This window comes from Marmota flaviventris, chromosome 16, assembly GCF_047511675.1.
Source record: "Marmota flaviventris isolate mMarFla1 chromosome 16, mMarFla1.hap1, whole genome shotgun sequence".
Taxonomy (NCBI): domain Eukaryota; kingdom Metazoa; phylum Chordata; class Mammalia; order Rodentia; family Sciuridae; genus Marmota; species Marmota flaviventris.
In genome coordinates this window covers 64,375,401-64,391,850 of record NC_092513.1, presented here as the reverse complement: position 1 = coordinate 64,391,850, position 16,450 = coordinate 64,375,401, and positions in this window count along the sequence as shown.

The following is a 16,450-nucleotide window of genomic DNA, read 5'->3' as shown; positions in this document are numbered from 1 at the left end:
GTTAAGGAAGTGCTGAAAGTGGGGTAGAACTTTGGGGCATACTGGCTTAGTTCCCATGACTATTTCTCAGAAGGTAAATGGAGACCTGGGACTGGGAAGTAGAGGAAAGATGCAGCTGAGAACATGCTCTGGAGGGAAAATTGGCAGCAGGTAGATGCTGGAGTAGTCAAGACCATATGGCCCAACTCACTCAAGAGAACAGTCTTCTCTTAAGGTAAAAATGAATAATTAAGAGGAGCTTGAAACTTGGCTATGACCTTGCTAGAAAAGCTCTGTAATTTGCCCATTGTTTCCCACACTATGAGAAATAACTGCACCTGATATACTGTGATTACCCAAAGGAACAACAGTACTCTTAGGAGCTTTAGTTTTTCTTTCTGCACCCAAGAAAATTCTGTGTGTCTTGCTGATCGGTGCCTAGGAGGTTGGTAGAAACAACATCTGGGAACTTACAGTGTAAACTCTTCTTGTCTGGTGTAAGACAAGAATCACTTTGTTCTGACCAAATGCTCTCGGATTTTACTAACTAGCTATAGTAACCAAGAAATTGTTCATAATATTGGTACAGAAAACTGTTGTCATTTCTATGAGGCGCCTCGTATTTTTCAGGTTGATGAAGGTGACTAAGCAGCCGGCATCCGAAAGAAACACCAATCAGGCACTGATGGAACTGCCTGTTGATCAGCATACACACACAATAGGACAATGGACTCTAAAAATCCCTTTTCCTGTCCCAAGGCCTCCCTGCCTGCCCTAAATCCAACAAAAATTCCAGTTTGGTGGAGCCCCATATGCTTCTCCTCAGACCCTCTTCTTACCCACTCTGCTGGTCTGAGAGTTCCACCTGGGAGCAAAATCTCAATAAAGCCTCATTCAGCGGCCTTTTAAAATCTGCCTCCTTTTGGTCACCGCTGCCTGACATTACAGTATTTTATTAATATTTTCATACTAGTCACAGACAAATGGTTTACTTTATTATTTTTTTTTTCAAGTTGAGAAGAAACATACTTCAGATGTGATAAAATAAGAGAGAGGGAACGTGCCAGACCACCATTCTGGATTTTACTAGAATCATCAGCACCACATGGGGATGAGGACAGACTTCTCATGGATCTTCATGTGGCACTCACTTGTCTAAAAAGAAAATGAAATGCTGCCTGAGAAATATCCACTTTGTATTGACAAGAGCTGAGAATTTTCTCTGCTTACTTAGATATTTGGCATAAAGTAGGTTGAAGTACCCTAATTTGTCCTCTTCTCCGCAAAACTAAATTTGTGACATACTATGCTTTAAGGCATTTCTAATTTTGTTAGATTTTTTTTTTTTGGTTTTGGGTTTTTTTGGTTTTTTGTTTGTTTGTTTTGGTTTTTGGTCAGACATATATCATGATAGCAAAAATTGAGTTATATCATTGGGAATAGAAGGAAAAATGGGCAAAGTGACAGGGACAGGGAGAGAGGATGTGTTAGTCTACTTTTTCGTTGCTGTGATTAACCAAAAGACCTGACAAAAATAATTAGAGGTATAAAAATTTATTTGGTGTTCATGCTTTCAGACATTCAGTTCATAGACGGCTGACTCCAATGCTCTGGGCCTGAGGTGATGCAAAATATCATGGTAAATCAGTATGGAGGAGGAGGGCAGCTCTGGACATGGCAATCAGGAAGAAGAGAGAGGGCTCCACTCCCCAGGGACGAAATATCAACCCCAAAGGCATGCCTGTAGTGACCAACCTCTACCTACCACACCCCAACTACCTTACTTAAGGCCAAATTAATCTATATCCACTGGTTAGGTTAAGGCTCTCATAACCCAATCATTTCACCGCAGAAAATTCTTGCATTGTATTATACATGAGCTTTTGGAGAAAACCTCATAACTAAATCATAACAAAGGGGCAAGTCAAGGTTTCCAGAGCCCTCCCCTCCCTGAGAAACACATCAAGCTCTGTTTGCTTTTTGACATTTCTCTGTAACCCTGAAGCACTAGAACACTACTCTATTGCAGTCCCCATCTCTGATTCCCCTCCAGATAGAGGGAAAAGATCATGCCTTTCCTTTCTACCAAAACTTGGAGCATATATCAAAAACTGAATGCATGTTTATTGAGTGAGTATGTGAATAAATGAATATTTAAAATATAGCCTTGCTTTCTATCAATGACCGTAGGAAAAGTGAATCAGAATGACAGAGTCAAAAGGACTCAAGGCTATATCCAGAAGGATATATGGTGATAAGAAAAGACTACATGTATGCATTAGTCTGGGTTCTCCAGAGAAATGAACCAATAAGATATAGATATAACACATCTTTATGCATGTAAATAGATAAAAATAGATAATGTAGATAAAAATCTCTATATGAGTGTGTGTGGATACAGTATTACAATGGCTTTGAAATTGCTTGATATTATCTGCTAAAGTAAGAAACACTTATATCCCATGAGCCAACAATTTCACTCCTGTATACACACCCAAGAAAAATAGATGTAAATGTGTATCAAGGAGTATGTCTAAGAATGATCAAAACAGGAGAATTCACAATAGCCAACAATAGAAAATAATATGAGCACACATAAAAAACAGAATGCATATATATGTATATGGAATTTGTTATGCACTTATATAGTCTGAGAAATCCTATAATGGAACCAGAAAGCTGGAGACCCAGGAGAGCTAATGGTACAGGTTCCAATCTACTTTGACCTACCTGTATATCCCAAAGTTCATGTGTTGGAATTGTAATCCTCAATGCAACAAATTTGGGAGGTCGGGCCAAAAGGAAGATGTTTAGGTCATGAGGGTTTCTACCTCATGAGTTGATTAATCTTGATTATAAAGTGAATTTGAGGCTGAGAGTTCAATCTTTTTGCCCTCTCCTGTCCTCTTGCTTTCATAGCAACAGGCGCCTTGCAAGATATTGTCAGCTTGTACTGGATTTTCAGCTTCCATATAACCAATTCTTTTTGTTCACTGTAAATTCCCCAGTCTCAGGTATTCTGTTACAGCAGCACAAAATGGATTAATACACAGTCTATGCCTGATTATGCGGGCAGGAGAAGACTGATGTCCAAACTCAAAGACAAGCAGAGAGAAAGAATGAATACAAAGGATTGGATGATACCTGTGCTCACACTGGATGGTCAATCTTTTTTTATTTAGTCTGCAAATTCCAATGTTAATATCAATCAGAAACATTCTCACAGACACACTCAGAATAATGTTTAACCAATATCCGGACACTGCTATAAACTGGTCATATTTACACATTAAATTAGCCATCACAATGTGCTTTACTGTATTATCAGAATTGTGGGGCATGATAAGATCAGATATATCTAGCTTTATCTCCATCAAGTGAATGTGTAAGAGAAATGACATTTTTGCTTAAACTTAGTAATTATGTTTTCTGAGCTAAAAAATAAGGAAGAGGGAAATAGATATGAAAATTAGCTTATTTGCTGTAATTCAACATACAGCTTTTTATAGGCCATTGATTACATGTTTGAGGTTGTGTGCATGTGTGTTAAATTTAATAAATATTTTTATGGAGTTACATAGCTAATCTTTAGAGGATACCTGTAGGTGAGATTTAAGAGAGTGCCTTGAATCAAAAAAGAAGTAGTTTTCCTTATTGGTGAAAAAAAATAGGCTAAAATAATTCTATGTATTTCCAAAGATCATCTTGACCTCCAGGTTTCTGTTTGGGCCTGAGGGTAAAATCAGTCATAGCTACATGCTGTTTCCTTAGCATTACAGATATTGCCCTTTCCCATTTCAGTATTTCCAAAAACCAATTTTATCCATACTGTTGCCAAACACCTGCATCTTGTGTCTTGTACAGTTAGAGAATATTTTGAGTCAGCTAATGAAGTCCCCACCCTTACGGCTTCCTTCTAAAGTCTTGTGAAATAGCACTTTGTAAAGCTATGATGGTGTCGGTGAAAATTTCATCTCAGAGAAGATGTATGGATTAGGCTAACATTGGTCCTGTAGGTATGTATACTCCTTATTTCTTTAGTGTAACTTCTTATTTGCTACATATTTTTCCCCTTATGAACAACACACAGAGAGAAACACAAACAGCTCAGTGCTTGATCATGGTATGTGCCTTCTTGGAAATTCAGCAATCAAGTGAGCAAAGGGAATTGATTAGATAGCAGAAGCTCCCTTTGTGCCTCCTACAATTTAATATGTTCCCATTTCCTCCAAAAATAACCAATATTCCACATTCTAAGAGAATAATTTTGCCAAAATCTGTACTTTATACAAATAAAATCATATAGAATGTGTAGTCTTCTGGCTTCTTTTGCTTGCATTATACTTAAAGAGATCCATGTTGTTGCAGGTAACTACTGTTTCTTCAAATTTATTTCTTCATAGCTTACTATTTTATGAGCACCTAATAATTTATTCATTCTGCTTTTGCTGTATCCTCACATTGTTTTCAGGTGTTGACTATTGTGAATTCTCCCATTTTAATCACTCTTAGACATGCTTCTTGTTACACATTTACATCTACTTATCTTGGGTCTATATGCAGAAGTTAGCTCCTGGGGTAGAAGAGATATGTACTTTTTACTGATAGTATCAAATAGTTTTCAAAGCCATGGTGATAATTTATGTATTCTCCAATAGTCTGAGAGCTTTCTTGGGAATCCACAGCCTTACTAATTATTGGTATTTTTTTGCTTTTCACATTTCTTTTTTTTTTTTTTTTCATGTTCTGATATACTTTTCATTCAGGACTTTTAATTTAAGTGAAAGAGAATGCTTTTAACATTTCTTTTGTTGTTACTTTTTTGTTTGTTTTGAAGAATTTAGCCATTCTTATGATTAAATGAAGATAACTTCTGTGGCTTTAATGGTCTTCCCTGATGTTTAATGAGGTTAAGCATTATCTTTGAGAATTTAATAACCCTTTGTGAGGGAATTGGTAGGAGGATTTGTTGCAAGAAGAGGAGAGGATCAGTTTCCATTGACCAATGTTGTCAATATGTTTGCAGGAAAGTCACCTGCAGGGATATGAGGCAAGAGGTTATCTGACTTTTGTCAACTTAGCCCCTGTATTCTCCTCCAGCATTCACTGTAGGTTATACTAATTAGAATCTCAAAATATTCTTGACCCATCCAATGAGTTTCAATAACTCACTCATCAGGAATGACCAACAATAATTAATTTGATGTATAAAATTAAAATTCAAGTTACTGATTTATATTGGGAAACCTATGTTTTAGAAGACAGAACTTGTCATTCTACCACCTGGAATACCCTGGTTGGATACCCAAGTTAACTACTGGGCATATTTTTAATCAGAAATCTGTTTGTTCTATCAAAGAAAAAGTTGAGTAATTTGTGCAGGATGGTTCATTAGAGTTGAGATGTTATGAATTATTCATGACATACATTATCATACATCCAAATAGATGTGTCTCTCCTTTCCTCTCTACTTTCTGAGAAGCCCTGGACAACCAGCACCACAGGTGGGTTGTGGAGTGTGTCCACCAGCCTCCCTTTATTAACTCATTTGTTTCACATATATCACAAGCCTTTACTAGGCTACAACTTTTTTATTCAAAACTTTATTTCTATAGGATTATTTTTAGATATAGTTGGTTGAATTTAGGTTTTAACATGCATCACCTCAGTTGCACATTTATAGGTCATGAACTTGGGGTGCCACTCTCCAGCTGTGCACATCATACAGATTTTGAAACTTAAATGTTTCAAATTTCTCATTTTAAGAATGAGGAAAATATTGACTATTCCACACTCTCATCAGTTTAAATTAAATAATTCATGAAACCTCCAGTAAATGGCAAGTATTATTTTCGGTAAACTATTGTTACTAGTATCACTGGTAATCTTCTGTTATGTTAAATTTACAAATAAATAAATAAAGTTTACTTTTACACCTTTCTTTTCTAGTTTTCTAGAAACAAGTATATCCAAAGATAAACTAGTTCTCCTTATTACAGACTATTAAATGTTCTCAGTTATTCCTTTTCTACATTTTCCTTTATTAGTTGATCTCATAATGTGAGGTGAGCATATGGATATACCTACAAAGTAGATTCAATTCTCTGTCTCCTTTGTAGCTAATTGTAGTTCTTAACTAACCTTGTTCTAAAAGATTGTAGAAGTAATATGTTTAACTTCTGGGACAGCTAATTAAACACAAAGCTACTTAGCTGGGACAAAACCTCTGACCTCCCTTTTTTGGGTTAGAACAAAGAATTTATGGAGAGTTAGCTTGAACCTTGCAGATAAAAACATCTCAGGAAGGTTCTTAACCTGAGGTTTAGGAGCTGAGGGATTTGTGTATAGAATTCAATGGCACCACAAAACTTGGAAGGAAAAAATCATCTTTTATTTTAAAATTCACCATTTTTTTCTATCGCGAAGGTAGGCAAAAAAAAAAAACAAGAAAATTTCAGCAGTATCAAGATCTTTTTCATATATAGAAATAACAGATATTTTCATATCACATCATAGTTGATACATCAAAATAATGTTTGTTCATCCTTCTTGAGAAATTTTAAAGTTATTAGACTGATCACCTACACTTGATATTCTATTAATAAAAAATCATATATGTATGATTATAAATATATATGTATATATATATATATATATATATATATATAGAGAGAGAGAGAGAGAGAGAGAGAGAGAGAGAGAGAGAAGAGAAAGAAAAAAAAGAAGAAATGAAAATAAAAAGAAAAAAAAAGGCAAGGCAAGAAAGATCTGACCAAAACAGTAGCCAGCTTCCTAAACTTAATTTTCATGTGAAATGATTTATGAATATGATGAAAGTCAAAATAAAGTCAGTGGTCACCATGCACACGAACAACAAGTTAAAAAGCTCTTCCCCAATTATAAATCCATTCTATTTCATTAACAAAGAAAATGTAAACCATCCTGCTGTATTGCTTTAAAATGGGATACAACTGTCTCAGACTAGAAAGGAAAGAATCTTTTCAGGCCAGTAGTGAACTTATGTTTTAGAGACCTGCCCCATCATTTCTGCCTATCACATCCTATGTTGAACCTGCCAGATCTACTCTAATCCTGGAAGTTAAGTATGGTTGGGCCCAGTCAGTCCTTGGATGGAATTTTTTTTCTGGGAATACTGGGTACTGCAGGATTTTAAATTGAAATAAAACAAACAAGAAATCTGCCCTTATCATCATTCCTAGGAACATAAATAGGCCACCAATTATATATAAGAAATTGTTTTCAAATGCATATCAGGAGGGTATTTGAAGGTATCAATGATAAATCAAGCTTTTGTTATTGAGAAGCATGAACAATGATTAAAAAATAAATAAAATGGGCTCAGGAGATGCTTTACTTAAGTTTGTAATCTGATCTAATTGTGTTAGAATAAGGAAAAATTAATACAAAAACAGACAATGAGTGAATAGCTCGTTACAATTAACAATAATACATATGAACTTCCATATTGATTTAGGAGAACTGAGCTTTTCAAGAAAAAAAAAAATTATTTCTTTTGCCTTTCGAATGGTTTTCTTGATTGCAATATTAATTTTTATTATGTATATCTAACTGATAGTATTTGATATTTTAAATCACCTATTAAACATGCTCCAAAAATCAAGTGAACATAAATAACTCTGTAATTTAAATTAATTGGTAATTCACAATATCTACTTTTTTTTTTTTTTTTTTATCTAGGCCTTTGGGCTTGATTGAGAAGATTTAAAAAGCGGCATTTCTTTCAGATGTTAGTGTTATCATATTAATCATGTAGGTTCAAAACCAATTTATTTTCATGTAAAACTAATTTAAACTTAATTAAAACCAGACTGTGCTTTATTATTTAGCTATTACAGAGTCTGTTCACTAATATACATCCTTAGGCAAAGTTTTTTTTATTTTTTCTGTTTTTCTACTTTAAGTTTATAATTTCTTCCTTAACTATATTTTTCCTAATTGCAAATAATCCAACAGAACCTAAGTAGCAGTAGGTTTTTTTGCCTTTTTTTTACACCAAATATTTTATTAGCACTAAAACTGGAATTCCCGTTCTTTGATAGCTCATTAATCATATGTGTGTTTCTTTCTCCTATCATATAAATCCAATGAGCAGAATTTGTTTTCCAGCAGTGAGGATAATCTTTAACAAACAAAAAATTTACGATAGTAGACCTTAAATGAGTTGAATTTTCTCTCTTAATCTTCATAAGGACTGTATTTCTTCCCGTCTTGTATTTTCCCTTCCTGTTCCCTCTCTACTTTCCTTAAAGTTAATTACAAGAAGTTTAGGTGAGACAGGTTCCACTTGATGTCTCACTGTATGCACACTGTATGCAGATAAGGTCTTTCACCAAAACCCACAAAAACTTGAGCTTGAACTAACAGGTTATTCATAAAACATTCCCATAATTTGGAATTTTATTATATTGTGTTCCCAAATAAAGGTTTCTTCCACTAAAGATTTCTGCTAATTCCAAATTAGCAGAAAAATAATAGATTTTCTGACAAGTATTTCATTAAATTTTGGCAACTCTTTTTTAACATAACATCTTATTTAGCAAAATATATAATAAAAGCATATATTCCGCTACTAAAGTTGACTACATTCATGTTTCATGGAATTTTTTTGTGGTGGGTGGGCGAGTCTTATGAAATTAGATTTCAATTTTTAATCTCCTAAAATATAAGATGGAAATTCAATTGAATAAGAAATTGACATGAAAATAAAATAACCAGTTACAACATAGTGCTTAGCATTTTAGAAAAGTCACATTCAGGGCATGACACCATGTACTGATGACCTGAACAGTCCAGGGATTGCTGTTTACTGTAAAGGCTGCTTTTAGCAACAAACAGAAGGAGGAGAGAAGCTCAGACAGTCACAGCCCTATGCTACAAATCATGTGTCCTAAGAAGGAGAGAAGGGGTTCCCTGAGTTGCCAAATGGAGATGGGGCTAGAGAAGATCTGGAATAAATCCTCAATTCACTATGTCTTAAGAAGAATAATTTATGCTACTGCTACTAAAGATATGGAGCAGACACTTGAACACTGAGAGAGGTGGAATAGAACAGTGGATAGAAATGAAAACAAACAAACAAACAAAAACTCAGAAACTTGAAACTGTTCTTTGGTTAAAGAACCATACAGCAAAAACTCTTTCCTATCTACTTTTGGTCTTTTACTTCTCTTCAAATATCTAGCATCTTTTTTCTACTACCATTCGAACACTACTGTCTTATGTGTCACTACCATCTTTATATAGTGGAATTTCTTCTGAGTCAGTGGATGGGAGTATAGTTTCTATCAGCAGCATAGCCCTTGGGATGGATGATCTTCTTAAGGGAAGAGGTTAGGTGAATCAGCTTTGGTCACATAAAGTCACTAATCCATTGGAGTTGTCCACCTTTTCATTTTATGAAAGTATACAAAACATTTTATTTCAGTATACAAAACATTTTAATAGTCTTATAATTATAGGTAGAGAAACCATACTTACATGGAGTTTGAAAAACATGAGATGCAACAGTCCTCTAATTTGTATTAATGCTTAGAAGCAGCACAGTGTTTATGCAAACTTGGCCACCAAGAAAACAATTGTCATTTGCAAATGATCATAGACAGTTTTCTCCTTTTTCATAGTCTCTATCCATCTCAATCACTTTACCATTAAAGATAACTGAAATTGTGAGTAGTTTACAAAATAAATGCTTCTCAGTTTCAAATTTAAGCATTTATTTTTTTTCTTCTAGATTTGAAGGAGATGAAAACCTCTCAGCAGAGTGGAGACCTCCATATCTATATAGCATAGGAATTAAGATCTGAATTACCTGGGACAAAAATCTGATCTTTTCTAGTGCTAGCTGTGTGAACCTACTCAAGTTTTGTAAGTTTGCTGTGCTCAGTATTATTATTATTATTATTATTATTATTATTATTATTATTTAAAATAGAGATAATACCTACTTCATTGAACCATTATAAGAAATAGATGACAACATATATAAAAACTCTAGTAGGATTTACTGTAGCCAGTGCTCAGAAAATGGTGCCTATTTGTTATTAATATTTGCGATTCTTTCAAATGTGGAAGATTCTCTTTGAGTGATCCTGGGTCTTTCTACTTGTAGGTGAAATATAAACATACATTTTTATTTATATAAATAAAAACAGGTATCCTCAGCAATAGTAATTCACATACATGAAAGGAAAAGTGACAAAGTTGGGAGCACCAATGTAAGAGGACAGAGTGAATGCTTTCATACATCATATGGGCAGTGGTCAGGGCAATAGCCAAGGGCAGATCTGTGTATGTGTAAACTTAGTTGTTTTACAAAATCCAAGAAACACTTTACATTTGCTGTGTTAAATACTTTTATCTCATCCAACAGAGACACTATTCACCTCAAACTAAGATTCTGGGGGTGTGTCAAGCTTTTTGTAATATATTTATATGTTAAAATCCCAAGGGAAAATTATTTTAGCAATCAACCAATACTACTTCAATTGACAGTATTCTGAGCCTCTGAATCATCCAGTAAGGCCAGAAAATATTTTTTTAAATACAGAAAATAGAGAGTAATATAAAATAATAAAAAATAGAGAATAGAGAAAAGAAAAAAATTACCATTATTCATAGATAATATGATTGCTTACATAGAAAATCCTAAGATACTTAAAAAATACTACAGGTAAGAAATGAGTTTAGCAGAATTTCTGATTTTAATGTTAATATAAAAAATCCAGCTCCATTTCTAAATACTATGAATAAATGATTTAAATAGGAAATTAAAAATATTTCCAATAGTATTACAAAAGAAATGATCAACAAAAACAAAAATCCCTTAAGGACAAAAAAGTATGGGCAAAAGTTAAGAAATTAAAACCAGAATACATCAAAGACATTTAAAAAGATATAAATAAATGAATATGTATACCATGTTTATAAATTAGAAAACTTGAAATTTTTAGGACATCAGTTCTTCAAAAACTTATCTCTAGAATCAATACAATGCTTATCTAAATCCCAGAAGATTCCTTTGTGCACATTAATAAGTTGATTACAAAATGTATATAGAAATTCAAAAGACCTAAAATTACTATAACAGGTTTGGAAAAGAACAAAACTGGGGGACTAGAAATCCCTGATTCTAGTGGCATCCTCAAGACAGTGGTAAGAGACATTGTGTAATGTTGAGAGAAATATAAACAAATGGAAGAGAAAGAACTGCCTGACCAAGGTGCATATATATATATATATATATATATATATATATATATATATATAGTCAGTTCCTTGTAAATGTGCCAAAGCAATTTGAAAGGGAAATAAATAGTCTTTTCAACAATCAAAGATAACAGGACTGTTAACCTTTTAGAAGAAAAAAAATTATTTGAATACGTAACTCACACATACAATAAAATTAAGATGAATGATATGGAGCTAGGAAAAATAGTAGAATGAATCAGACATTATTAACCTATGTACATATATGACTACATGACCCATGGGATTCTACAATCAAAAGAATGAGAAATTAATTATACTCCATTTATGTATGACATATCATAGTGCATTCTACTGTCATGTATAACCAATTAGAATAAAAAAAAATTTAGAATTCAGAATTAAGATTCCAAGAGGAATTTATAAGCAAAAATTTTGTAGCTTGAATATGGACCAAGATTTCTTAGAAAGAACCCAACAAGCACAGGCTTGTATAATGATTGATAAATTAAATTTTGTAAAAATTGAAAAGTTTCCTTTTTCAAAAATAATTTTAAAAACTAAAAGATAAGTCACTTGAAGAAAATATTCATAATGCATATAGCTGAGTGTACTGGGGACAACACAGTAAAGTTGCTGCCTAGGCATTAGAAGTAGAACTCCACAGCTGGTAGTGCATGCCTGCAATTCCAGCAGCTCTGCAGGTTGAGGCAGGAGGATCCAGAGTTCAAAGCCACCCTCAGCAAAAGCAAGGCACTAAGCAATTCAATGAGACCCTGTCTCTAAATAAAATAGGGCTGGGGATATGACTCAGTGGTTGAGTGCCCCTGAGCTCAATCCCCAGTACCAAAAAATAAAAAAATAAAAAAAGTAGAACTCCACACCCAAATAGCTCAAGCCAGTGGCCAGAAACAGAATATAGGGGCATCTCTCCCACCTACGGGACTGGGCTCCTGGTAAGCCCACTTTCTTTAAAGGGACCATTTGCTACCCCAAATAATTTAGGGAAAATTTGATATAGATTAAATGTAAGACCTGGAGTCATGAAATTAGTGAAATAATACCCAGAAGAAACATTCTAAGGACATTAGAATAAGTAAGATTTTTTTTGGAAAAGTCCGCCAAAGTATAGGACATAAAGGGACCATTTTGGCCTTGCCCATGAATTTAAAAGGACCCACACTCAATTGCCCAACTACTAGTCGCTTTACTCTCTTCCTGTCTCAGCCTGACTCTTCATTTCTGGCTCCAGTGACCTGGGATGAAGAACTGAAATCATTGGACATACTCTCCCCGTGGTCTGCAAGTAATAAATATTTTTAAATTGCTTTGGGTTGTGGTGGTTAATTGAATCTGAAGAACCAAGGGTTATCCCAGGCCAGATTCTCTGTGGGTAAAAGGACAGCTCCCAGTGGCACAGTGATGTGGCAGGCATAAACTGAACAACAAGGCAGACAAGAGACACAGGTGTCAGTGTAGACAAGGTTCCAGTAAGAGGGACCCACAATCATAGGTCAAACAACTGGGCATTAGACTGTCAGGTTAAAAACTGTACTCTGTGAAAAGCAAATGGTTAACATCTACACCCAGCCTCTCTTCATTTCTTGTTATAGCAAAGTTGCTAGCTGCTAAGGTACTGGAATCCCAGGTTAGCTGATGGCTTTCAAGAATCTGACAAAAAAGTTTTGCACAGAATATATATATATATAAACTTTTGCAACTCAATAGTGAAAGTTTAATTTGAAAACATCCAATAAAAATGGAAAAACTTTGATCAGAAAATTAAAATAGATTGGGCTAAGGCATGTGAAAATGACTAAATATTACATGAAATATTATTAGCTGTATCCTGATACTCTGGAAATGCTAACTAAAATCACAAGATTTCACTTTACCTTATGAAAGAATAGGTAAATAAACAAACAAAAAATGTTGGCTAGAATGAGGATCAACTGGGATTGCCAAAATGTTAGTGAGAATGCAAAATAGGTATAGCCATTTTGGAAAAGTTTGGCAATTTCTTGTAATTATAAACTTTCCAAACAATCCGGGAATTTCATTCCCAGGTTTTAAAGCAAGAGAGTTGAAAATAGATGTCTACTGAAAACTTGTACACATATGTTAGCAGAAACTTTATGCAGAATAAGAAAAAAAGAAATGCACTCACATATCTATTGCTACAAGAACAGCTAAACACATAGTGGTATATTGACACTATGAATTACTTAACCATAAGAATGAACAAAATACTAAAACAAACAACAGTGTGAATAAATCGAAGAATCAGTATATTGAGCAAAGGAAGGCAGACATAAGAGAATATGTACTATGTGATTTCATTTATATAAAGTTCTAGAATAGTCAGAAAGTTGCTATGATGATAAAAATCAAATCAGTGGCTCCCAGAATACATGTTCCGGATGTAGACTGGGAAGAGTCATGGCAAATTTTGGGGGTAATGAAAAAGTTCAATATCTTAATTGGGGTGACAGTTACATAGTTACAGATATTTACCGGAACTGCTCTCTGTATACTGAAAATCTGTGAAGATTATTTATTTTTATTTTGTCTACTTTTTTAGACCAGGGTCTCACTATGTTGCCCAGGCTGGTATTAAATTCATGCTTTTAAGTAATTCTCCTACCTCAGACCCCTGAATAACTGGGACTATAGGCACATACAAACACACCCCACTGTGAAATTGATGTATAAATGAATTATGTACCATCAGAGTTAATGAAAATATATATATCAGGTAGAAAGTAAAAAATGAGGGAAAGATTGCCTCACCGTTATGGGACTATCATAGATTGTCAATTTAATGTATGTCTATGTATTGATCTATGTAATGAGTATGTATTACCTTCTCGTTTTTTAAAAAAATGAATGATTTAAAAATTATGAAATTTTCAGTAGTTCCAAGAAACATTTCTGGGAATGTCTCTGACCACTGAGCACTGACATCTGTCTTCACTAGTCAGCCATTTATGCAGCCACATGTTCCATCATCCCTTGGTATCCGCAGTTCTGGGACCTCCTAACATACCAAAATCTACAGATGTTCAATTCCCCTATGTAGAGTGGCATAGTATTGGCATAGAATCTGTGGCCATCCTTCTGGCTACTTTAAATCATCTCTTGATGACATCTAATAACTAATACAACATCAATGTTAAGCAAATGGTTTTTTCATTATGTTGTTTAGAGAATAAAGACAAGGAACTAAGCCTAATCATGTACAGTGTAGACATAGGTTGACTGACTGCACAGATAAATAGTGCTAACTGTATTTTCTGCCATCCTTTGGGGGATGGTGAAATAAGTGGCTAGAAGCCGGAGATACTGTTTCTTCTTTATTTGTGTTCCTTCCTTATGTCTCTAAAGAAATAGAACAACAAAAAAAAAAATGCAAATCCTACAGATACGTGTTTCAACTCTTTAAAATAATTATTTTTAAAAACCCTGCCTATTGAGCTGGGGCTGTAGTTCAGTGGTAGAGTGTTTGCCTAGCACGTGTGAGGCCCTGTGTTGCATCCTCAGTACCTCATAAAGATAAACAAATAAAGATAGGTGTCCATCTACAACTAAAAAATATTTTTTAAAAAACCCTGCCTATTGTGGCTATAACTTCAATCATTCTATTACATGGGTTGCCAACTAGTTGCATGGCTTATGTCTGTTTGTATATCTATCTACATTCATATTTTCACACACACACACACACACACACACACAAATTTCCTTGCTCTTCTTCCTGGTCTCAGATTTGTTCACCTTGGGAAAATAAACACTCTGAGAAAGAAAATGACTGCATCTGTAAATGCTGAAGATGTTCTTTATACTTAGAGAAATGTTTTCCATATACTCTGTGCTCCAACTGGAATCTCACAGGAATTACTGTTTCATTAACTTTGCTGAGATGACAACAAAATATTTTAGATTCCAAAATGATTTACTATGAAGTTAAATTCATAGATTATCATTGATCTTTTTCTTAGCATAGCTGTATAAAACAACCCAATGAAAAGAAGAATATCAAATTTCAGAAGTATCAAATGATAGTTCACCAAACAAGAGCCATCAAATCTGTGTTGACAAGCAAGATAAGTATAATGTCAGGGCTAGCAAGGTTGAAAAGAGTATGCAACTTACTATTAAACAGTCTGATTTATTATTCACTCCAGAATTGTTCATGAAAACTATGTGTGTTTTAACGTCTTTACATTAGAAAAATTGACAATTTTGGTGCTTAACTCTAGATAAGCATCTTTAGTGCCCCAAAGTACACATTTATTTCAAGGTGATATCTTTCTGCTGTGTGTTTTATATTTCTAGCCCAGTAGTTCCACTAGGGAAATTCATTAAAATAAGCTTTGCATGAAGAATTCCTTGGGTTGATAAGAAAAGCAGCAGGAGTATATCACTGTAATAACAAACTTAGTGGTTTGAAATTATGCACATGCAGTGTCCAACTTACCAGCATCGATAGAGACAATCTTTTATCTAACCAGATTTTACAACATTATGTTCTCAACTGGTATCTAGTTTCAGCTTTTGTAAAGGTAGTACCTACAATATTTCTTCTTTTCCTTTCCTTTTTTTTTTTTTCCAATCAGGTGAAGTTTTCTCTTTGGGGAGATAAATTTCATTTCTCATAATTTGTAATTCACAAATTTATGGCCAAGTTATTTTATGTATATCTGAACATTTGCTTAGAGCTAATTAGCTTCTCTTACCATTAGAAGCCCCAGGAAATCATTCTGAGTGTGTTTTCCAATTATGCTCCACGTTTTGTGTTTCACTTGATCCCTGGGTTGGTATTTAATTCTCACCCATCCTTTCTTTAGGTCTTTAGTTAAATAATTGTTTACCTTTAAATTTTCTGTCTCATTTCATACAGCAGTAGAATAACACAAAAGGCATTATTTTGAAGTCATAAAATTTTGTGAGGAATAGTTATATCAACAAGCTTTTAAAATTTTCTATTTAACTTTATTTTTATGAAAATTTTAATGTTTATTTAAATGCCTTAGTGCTTCTGACTTTTCTAAATGTAAGTTGCAATCTAATATAACAAAATGGCATTATAAAGTGAGCAACAGTTTCCAAATAATGTTTCATAATAGTCACATAAGAATTAGAACCTCTAAAGTGATAAATGATATGTCATAATTATTCAGAAATACCACAGAATATCTAATCATCTGGGAAAAGTACATAGTGT